Source organism: Micromys minutus (genome assembly GCF_963924665.1).
Source record: "Micromys minutus genome assembly, chromosome: 7".
In the NCBI taxonomy this organism is placed as follows: Eukaryota; Metazoa; Chordata; class Mammalia; order Rodentia; family Muridae; genus Micromys; species Micromys minutus.
The window spans coordinates 15,897,121-15,907,508 of record NC_137976.1 but is presented as its reverse complement, the minus strand read 5'-3'; the positions used below and the strand labels follow the sequence as shown (position 1 = coordinate 15,907,508).

Genomic DNA, 10,388 nt, shown 5'->3' with positions numbered 1-10,388 from the left:
TCCTTCCATCTCCTTAGGTCCTTTCTTTAGCAACCATATTGGAATCCCTGAGTTCAGACGGATGGTTAGCTGTAAGCATGTTCAGCTATATCTATATGACTCTAGAATAGTCCCTAAGGGACTCCTATCTGGATTCTGCCAATAAGTATTTTTGGGATCAGATATAGTGCTTGGATTAGGTGACAGCATATATGGTGGATCCCCGGTGAGGCACCTTCTAAGTGATCTTTACTTCAATCCCTGTTTCTCTATTTGACCTTGCATTTCTTCCCTTGAGAGTTTTGTTCTCTTTTCTAAGAAGGACTGAGACATCCCTGTTTTAACCTTCCTTCTTTTTGAGCTTCATAATGTCTGTGAATTGTTTCCTGGGTATTGGGTAGCAGAATGTTTCCTTTGATTGCAGTCCTGTGGACTCATCTTGCCTGGCTGAGAGGTCTGATACTCCCCAGTGTTCAGTTTGATGAGGCTTTATTAAACAGCAGTCTCCGTAGCACCTTCTGAAACCATGCAGCTGACCAGGGGAGTGAGCATCTTGCCAAGGTCCAGCTGAATTTCTCTGCATGTGGGGTGCAAAGCATATGGGGTCTCTACCAAGAGGATCTTATCTCATAGTCCTAATGAGGAATCAAGACGAGTGGAAAGACCCCTCTCAAGAATGGCTTCCAGTGTCCCTCATTTAATTCTGAGTGTTTTATGTAATGAACCATTGCTTCTATTACAGGGACTGTCCAATCCTGAGAGATGCCCATCTTCAAAATCCCTTTGATGTCTGTATTTCTGTCTGTTTATTTGTTTTAAATTATATATACCTGGGATAAATGACAAGTGGTTTTGGGCCACTTGACTTGGTGACAGCAACTGAACTCAGTCCTCTGCAATAGCCATGTCTATTGTTAACCACTGAGTGGTCTGTCCGAGCATTTTGTGCATTTTAGTAATTCATCACTTATGACTTCCTGATCTTGCTCATCCACTCCCTATTCGAATATTTCACCCCTGATTATATAGGATTCAGCATCTCCTGCTTTAAAACACCCAATGGTCCCACTGTTACTATTCCCAAGGCACTCTAAGGAAAACATATAAGATGAAAGTGTTAGAACTAAAGCAGTATAAAACTGGTTCACAATCCTGGACTGAAGTGGTCTGACATCTCAAAGGAACCTAAAATGGCTGGGTAGCTAAAGAAGCAAATGATAAACAGATCTTTGTCTGTAAACTTAGTTTGAAACCCCACAAGAATAACAATATCAACCAACCAGACTGGCCAGAGCTCCCAAGAACCAAACAACCATCTAAAGAGTACACATAGAAGGTCCCATTGCTCCGGCTGCTTATGCACATGAAGATGGCCTGCCATTATCAATGGGAGGAGAAGCCCTTGGTCCTGTCAAGGCTCAGTGACCCAGTGTAGGTGAATGTCAGGGTGGGGAGGCTGGAAGAAGTGGGGAGGAGTGTGGGGGAGCACCCTCATAGAAGAACGAAGAGGAGGGATAGGAGAGAGGTTCCTGGAGGGGAAACGTGAAAAGGGGATGATATTTGAAATGTAAATAAAATGTATCCAATATAAAATTTAGACAGGTATGCATGCACTTGAGTGTGTGTGTGTGTGTGTGTGTGTGTGTGTGTGTGTGTGTGTGTGTGTGGTGTTATGCTATATTGCACCACAATGGTATTGGAATATGGGCTTTAGTGGCTGCTGTTTAGAGTACTAGAGTAGACAGACCTACACATGTGTGTAGAAGAAAATGAAATTTAAATGTTCTAACTAGACATCCATTCTGTTTGGCTATAGAAGCATTAGTAACCTTTATGGAGTGTAAAGGGGTGGGTGGATTCTTGAAATCCCCATAATTATGAGAATCACTTTGCACCAAGAGCTAAGAGTTCTGAGTTTTTGAGTTTTCACTAGCTACTCAGTGACTTACTGTGTCTTTGGATATTCTTCACTTCTCTGATAACAAAGAAGCACAATGTTTCTAAACTAACTCCAAGTTTTCCTGTGATTAACCAAAAACTACATAAAGATTATAAAAATGTTTTAAAAATTATGCATATTATCAGAAAATGATAAATATTTAAAAGTTAAAACTTATTGAATTTCACATTGATGTTTAACTATATTGAGCAAACTCCTTTTGCAAAACATATGAGTAGATAAAGGTTTGACTAATTTATAAAAATTCTGATTGAGAAACCTTTAAGCACAAATCAAAATAGAACTAATTTGATTCCATTTATGATTAATTTGAAATTACTTTAAATAAAGGTTCATTCTATTGACATACATCCAACATATTTTGTGTGAACTTTATTTTTCTGAAAATATAATCTCTATAAATCTATTAAAGATGTAGACAGAGAAAATATCCATTGATATAAAACCTTTGGTTATTTACTCAGATAATTTTCAAATAAATGCTCTACTGACATGTTTTGTCATTGTATCTGAACATTTCAACATTTAAGAGATGTTTTGTATATACACATTGAAATTCGCACCAAAAAAAAAAAAAAAAAAAATAGAAGAAGAAAAAATAAAAGAAAAAAAAAGAAAGAAAAAAAATTATTCTAATTGTTTTCTTTTGGACATGTGGGTGTTAAAAATGGTCATCTGTTTTTTAGTGTAGATTCCAAAAATCAAAGAAAAATTAGCTTATTAAGTAGTGGGTCTCCATGGGGCTTTCACAAGTAATTTTGGGTTTTGTTAATCTTCTATTAATTCTTTTCTTTCCATTCAAATGAATTCATGCTGTGGCTTTTAAGAAGTATCTGAAACCTACTTAATTTCATTGTATTTAACATCCTATGATAAATGTTCTGCAATATATTAATGTAGATAACTAAATAAGTTATTCCATGAATGTTTTAATTGATTATAAATATTGATCCGCAGGGGTGAGATATGACTTACATAAAATAGCACTCACATGATCTGAAATGTAGCATATGTATGAAATTTATGAAGATGAGTATTGTGGAGTAAAGATGTCACATTTTCAGTGAGAATAGAACTAAAATCTTCAAAGAGGCCCCAAACTTCATTTGAAATATATATATTCCTGTAAATAACAAGAAGCAAATATCTGTATATATTATAAGCATTTGGCATAAAGCTTTACACAAAATGGGTTCAAAACACCTACAGTGCTATGAATGATTGTTAACCACTATCTCATCTATTTTTTTCAGTGACGTACAATCCAAATATTAATCAGTATGTTGTAAAGGGAAATATTTATTATATTGTTCATTAGCTTCTTTGAGTAAGGGCCATATGATAAAGCAAGCATTAATTTAATTTTGCCTTACTATGACCTATGTATAATTAAGGTATTTAGCATAAGTTCTATGGTACACTTCCACTGGCTATTTATTTCTTTTAATATAGTTATGGACTTGTGGGCATTACATGAAAGAAAATTATATGTATTCTCTTATTATATATTTTAACACAATTTTATAATTTAGTAGAAATTGCCAGCTTCAGAAAAATGATGCATGTTTACTTATGTTTATTAATACTTGTTATGGTGCTTTTTAATAATATAACATTGTAGAGAACTTTAACAGGTACCCTTGCTTGCCTTTCTCTGCGTTTGAAGATGCAGTTGGTCTTCCAGTCTGAGCATGTTTTAGCATGTCAGATGACTTGGGATTCCTTGGTAAGGCAAGAAAAAAGCCATGCACAAAAATGTCCATGCCTTATATTTCATGTAAGGATTTTAGATCTTATGCATTACTTAAGGTTCTCTAAGTATTTAAATTTTAAATCTTACTTTAATATGACAGAACACATTGGTTTTTACCTGAATTGTATTTTCATTTGCTCTTTATTATTTTATCATAAATCTTGTAATTTAAAATTACTGTGACTAAAGTTTCTCAAGGCAGGATATGTGAAAGCGGAACAAAATATGAATGTGTTTTGAATTGATTTTTGAATCGATTTTCAGATGTTGAACAACTGTTCTTCACAACATTATAGAGCTGACTTTGAATTTTTCATTTGATGATGTATGTAGGTTCTGTTATTTATCCATTTATATTTTTCTTAAAATGGGCATGGATTAGAGCAGAAAAATTCTCAGCATCTAATCAATGTCCCTGGCTTTAACCTCTTGATTTTACAATAAATAAAGACTTTTGCTTTATCAAAATCATCAGCAAGTTAATGGAATAAATCAATGAAGCTGTTCCTATTCCAAATGAAAAATCATGAAATATCAGTTGAGAATCTTGTGCTCATTAAAACTCATCTCTGTAAAAATGTAAAATCCCCCTTTTGGCCATATTTTATTCACTAGAAAAACTTCTTCAGCCACATCTTCAAGACATTTCCCTTAAAATTATAACCACATCTGTTTCTAGATATTTTCATTGCTGAAATAATAATTGTTTTGTTTTCCATTCAGTTGTACATAACTTGTTGAAGGTTGTTTATGTAATATTTTTTTCAATTTCTATGAAAGCAACCTTGGTATTGGAAAGTTTCTCTGCATCGGAATTCTTCCTACAAGAAGTCTTACTTTGTCTAACTGATAACATAGAAAGGGATGGCTATCCTATTTTCTTACAATGACTTTAGAAAAATTAGAAATGTAAACTTCCTCTGGGGTAGTCTAAAAATAAGCTTTCAAAATAAAGGAGTATTTCAGTTCAGAGTATTACATATATTTATTTTGAGGTATTCTAAACTTAAAATACATATGTGAAGAAAGAAAGAGAGAGAGAGAGAGAGAAAGAGAGAGAGATTCTGTTTCTTGTTATGTAGCACATGTAGAAGACAAAAGAAATTTGGTGAAGCTGGTTCTCTCCTTCTAGTTCCTTGGCTGTAGGTATCACCGTCCATCTGTCCTTTGAGAGTCTAAGAGCCATATATTTAGTTTTTGCTCATGCATGAGTAGTAGGGTTGATTTTACATCTATGAGGCCAACCAAATAAATGAGAAAATATGGTACATATCAAGGATACTGAGATTTCTAAGGTGACCGAGGACATAAACTCTCACAGGGAACAGATTTGTTTGCTTGTTTTGTTTTCGTTTCTCTAGTAATTAGTTAAATGACATTATTGAAGGATCCTAGGAAAACCAACTATAGCAGATGGTTCTTTAACACCCCCCCCAAACACACACTGACATAAGTGTGTCTGTTGGGGTAGTTGGCTAGTAGTGGGTATGTGTGTATAATTTGTTTGCAATGGAGTCCCAGTGGGTAAGTGCATTTTACTTAAGGTCAAACCAGATAAATTGGTGCTGTAGTTGTTCAAGGCTTATAGGACTACCAACTCATACCTGATTGGATGTAAGGCCCTGTCCCTGAGGCAGAACCCATCCCCAGCACTGAGCCATGCCCAATACCACTGTGTTCTTATAAGAATATTGCAAAAAAAAAGGCCCTTAATAACATTCTCCGGAACTCATATTTCTCATAGGTTAATATCTCATCCTCCTAAAATAAAGTGGGAAAAAAAAGCAAAAAACAAAAAGAGACCCGAAATTGGGAAATGTGCAGAGTGAGAGCCCTTGGAACACTCAATTGTAATCGGAACATCTTTATCAACCCTCCTCAGGGTTCTGGAACTTTGTGGTAGGAGAGGAAAAAAGACTGTAAGAGACAGAGAGTATGGAGGACATAGGAACTATGATATTATGCACAGGGGCTGAGCAGGTCTGAACCAGTTTGAGTTCCATCTCTGAGAGAGAGAAAAGTGGACAGAAACACCCACCTGTAACCCAGAAACAACCTCCAATCAATAAGCACTAAAAAAAAGAGAACAGTTTTTTTTTTTTTTTTTTTTTTTTTTTCCCCCAAGAGAGTCCTGGTGTATAAAACACTTAAGGGAAGGAAGACTCCATGCCTTGCTGTAAACACAGAATGAACATTATGGTATATTTTGGGGTGTCTTGGTTTTTTGGTTTTGTTTTTTCTCATAAGGCAATCTCATGATTAATTTGTTTATTTGTTTGCTTGTTTATTGTTTGTTTGCCTGTTTTGCCTTGCTGGTGTTTCCTTTCTATATTCTGGTTTCTGGTTTAGTGTTTCTGTATGGAGTTTCTGTGTGCAGATGTGAGTCTCTTCATCTCTGTGTTTCTGGTGCTTCAATTTTGGCTCCTTAATTTCCTGTGTTTTGTCCTATTTAAATTTTGGTGTTGTTGTGACAGATTTCTAATGAGAAAGAGAATACAATGTTATAAACCGGACTGGGTGGTGAGTATCTGAAAAGGGTGGGAGAGAGAAAACATTGCTCAGAATAGAGTGTATTAAAACCCTATTTTCAATAAAAAATTAAAATAATATAAAAAAGTTGTGATTTACACAGCTAACCTCACTTGTGAGTGGAGATTCAACCCATTTATTAAAGAAAAATTAGAAACAAACATCTCTCTGTGGATAGAGATGACTGAAGCCAAATATCCCTCCTAATGGGAAGAACACTTGTTTCTTTGCTTGTTTCTTTGATTGTTGTGTATTTCTTTTTTGGCTTATTTTTTTCTTTTGAAAACCAGAATGCTTTAGTTTGGTACATAGAAATAGAGTTTCTTCGTTGGTTCTTATTCAGGGAACTGTAATTTCATAAGACGACTCTGTGGAAACAGTTTTCACCCTGGAGTGTGCTATGTGAAACTGAGTAAATATTAGAAACATAAATGAATCGGCAACACTTCTCTCAGACACATTGTCTTGGCAAGTGAAATGGGATGAAGGATTACCTCTAGTAATTACACTGGAAAAATATTAACAAACATTATTGAAGGCATAAATACTTTATATGCATTGGGTACTGAAAGTGCAATTTTCAAAAAGAGATGGTAAATCAGATGTAGAAAAATATTGTAAAAAAGTTGATAAAATTAACATTTACTGAATCATGAAAAAGTATCTAAGCACAGCATGTACTTCTGCATATTCTGTAACCATATTTTTCCCACTAAGCAATAGGACAACTAGGATAAAAAAAGGTTATGACTGTACACACATACACTTCCTACAAAACCTAACCTTAACCCTAACCCTTTTAGGAATTATTTAAAATGTGTCTCTTAATCTATTAAGACCATACCCAGCAGTTAGGTAGGGCCTTAGATTTATGTATGGGACCACCCATCCATCTCAAAAATATTAACACGGAAGTGCTCCTGTTTAAAGGAAATGCAGAGATTGAAGGAAAGGGCATCCAAAGACTGCCACACCTATGGATCTATTCCACCTGCAGATACCAAATCTACAAACTATTGTGGATGCCAAGAAGTACATGCTGAGAGGAGCCTGGTAGAACTGTCTTCTGAGAGGATCTACCAGAGCCTGACCATTTCAGATGCAGAAGTTTGCAGCCAACCATCAGACTGAGCACAGGGACCCCAGTGGAGGAGTTAAAGGAAGGACTAAAGGAGCTGAAGGGATTTGCAACTCCATAGGAAGAACCACAATATCAATCAAACAGAGCTACCAAGGACTAAATCACCAACCAAAGAGTACACATGGGGGGAATCCATGACTCCAGCTGGATATGTAGCAGAGGATGGCCTTATCAGGCATCACTGGGAGGGAAGCCCCTTGGTCCTATGATGCTTGCTGACTCAGGGTAGGTGTATTCTAGGGTGCTGATCAAGAGTGGGTGGGCAGGTGAAGGAACATAATTACAGAGGCAGGGAGAGGGGAAGGGATATCAGGTTTGTGGAGGGAAAAATGGGAAGAAGAAATAAAACAATCAATTAAAAAATAAAGATTTCCCAAATAATCCTGAAACACTTAGATGGCGGAGGGGGATGATTTTTAGACACTCTCATGCCTTTAAAGATCATCATTTATTTGCTTACAACTCAGGATGTCAGAGTCTGGTATGGGCATATTTTTGGGGTGATATAAAAATAAGTAAATAAAAACAATAAAGAAGCTAAATTGTGTTTAATAATTCATTTAATTTTTTTTATTTTTATGATATAAACAGATATATTTCTTGCACATACTCAGCAATCACCTAGGATTGAAATTCAAACTAAATTTTCATGTTCATATTATATTGGCCTTTGAAATCATTTTTTAAATATAATAATTGGCTTCCGATTTCTGCTTGTCCACTGATTCTTGGGCAAAACCCTTATCCCAGATCTCTGTTTTTATTTGGAGATGCCACTACCTTCCCACTCCCATATCAGATTTAAATAAAATCAAAAATAGTTACTTACAAAATATCAATCCAAGGTAGGATTTTGACCTATTAAAGATCTAGAATAGAACATAAGACTTTAAACCAAAATATTAGATTGCTACATGATAAAATGACTGATATTTTATTTCCTTTATTAATTGGATATCAGTTATTCAATAAACCCAACTTAGAAAAAGGGAAATCAAAATCTAATTCTTAAGAATGACAAACTGTTCAGGTCTGATCTTAGAGTCTGGGTCAGAGTAATTGTTGAAAGCCAACTACTAAAATTTTTAAACATAATATTTGAATTACAATTTTCAAGTCTGATCCTACGGTATAAAGAATCATGAAAGAAAGAATGACCTCACATAAGGAAGATAGATGTGAGGCAGAAGGGGTTATAGTTTACAAAGCCTATAGGTACAGACCTATAGACTTGTGGATATTACAAACAAATTCTACAGTGCCTCCTGGTTCTGGACCCCAGCATGGCCTCCTCATGAGCCTCCTCCAAGAAAACCAAAACTAAAGCACCTGACAATTTAGTTGTTTTTGGTGTGAAGAAACCACACATTTATTATGGAAGCTTGGAAGAGAATGAGCAGGAACACCTGGCCATAAGAGTTTGAGATTCTGGGGAAAGAAGGACTTAAAGCTGGCATAACAATATGGAAATAATAATGTAACATCTGGAGAAGTATTTGAAATTGAGGAGCACATCAGTGAGAGGCAGGCAGAAGTCTTGGCAGAGTTTGAAAGAAGAAAGTGAGCCGGCAAATTTATGTTTCCACAGATGACTCGCAGGTCAAGGCCTGCCTTAGAGCCTTGGGAGAGTCCATTACACTTTTTGGAGTGGGCCCCGCTGAACAAAGAAAAAGACTAAGAAATATTCTCTCAGCGGTTGGAACTGATTCCTTAAAAAAGACAAATTCTAAGACATTAAAAGAAGAGTATCAGCAAACCTGGTACCACGAAGGGCCAAATAGCTTAAAGGTGGCCAGATTGAGGAAATTGCTCACTCCCCAGGGCAATGATATGCTTGAAGGAGGTCGGTCTCCATAAGGATATCCCTGAGACAACCCGAAACTTCCATATGCAGGAGTTGTACAAGACTTCGGTGTTTGAATAATGTTTTTGGTCATATTGGAGATGACCGGCCAATCTCTTACTGTCATTTCAGCCCCAATTCTAAAATACTAGCCACAACTTGTTAAAGTGGGCTCTGCAAGCTCTGGTCTGTCCCTGACTGCAGCCTCTTTCACACTCTTTGAGACCATAACACAAATATTAGAGCAATTGTATTCCCTCCCAAATCCACTATTTTATTGGACCAAAAAGATGTCAACCTGGCCTCTTGTACTGCTGATGGTTCTGTGAAGCTTTGGAGTCTTGACAGCAGTGAGCCAGCAGCAGATATTGAGGGCATAAAGTACGTGTGGCTCGGGTAATGTGGCATCCATCGGGGTGTTTTCTGGGCACAAGCTGTTATGACCATTCATGGCGCTTATGGAATTTAGGGCTCAAGAAGAGATGCTACACCAGGAAGACCATAGCATCTGTGTGTATGACATTGCCTTCCATCAAGATGACTCTTTGGCTGGCACTGGGGGACTTGGATGCATATGGCCAAGTTTGGGACCTACACAGAGGACACTGCATTATGTTTTTAGAAGGCCACCTGAAGTAAATCTACTGGATAAATTTCTCCCCTAAATTTCTACCACATTGTCACTGGCAGTGGTGACAACACCTGCAAAGTGTGGGACCTTTGACAGTGACGCTGTGTCTACACCATCCCTGCCCATCAGAATTTAGTGACTGGTGTCAAGTCTGAGCCTGTCTCTGTGGACTTTTTGCTCTACGGTGCCTATGACACAGCCAAGATCTAGACTCACCCAGGCTGCTCCCCACTGAAGACTCTAGCTGGTCATGAGGGGAAAGTGATGGGCCTAGACATCTCTAGTCTGATGGGCAACTCACAGCCACTTGCTCATATGACAGAACTGTCATACTCTGGATGGCAGAGTAGGCAGACCACTGGAGGACTCAGACTTTGTGTTCTCACTAAGGAGCCACCTTCCTCAAAGAATAAGAATTGTATTGTGTCTCCTGCCCAATACCATGTGTAGGATTGGATTTTCACGGCAGCCCCACTTCTGAGTAAGCCCGTCTTTAGGTGACAGCAAGCCCTTTGTGGTTAGAACGCAGTTCTCACCTTGGGTTCTGCCATA

The 10,388-nt window shown here is 37.0% G+C and overlaps 1 pseudogene across 1 annotated transcript; it reads left to right on the top strand.

The window, feature by feature from the left end:
- Nucleotides 1-3,640: 3,640 nt before the first annotated feature.
- LOC308422603 (U4/U6 small nuclear ribonucleoprotein Prp4-like) lies at nt 3,641-10,186 on the top strand (annotated as a pseudogene). The gene is made up of 2 exons: nt 3,641-3,665; nt 8,662-10,186. The product of its transcript is annotated as a U4/U6 small nuclear ribonucleoprotein Prp4-like (transcript).
- The last annotated feature ends 202 nt before the right edge of the window (nt 10,187-10,388 follow it).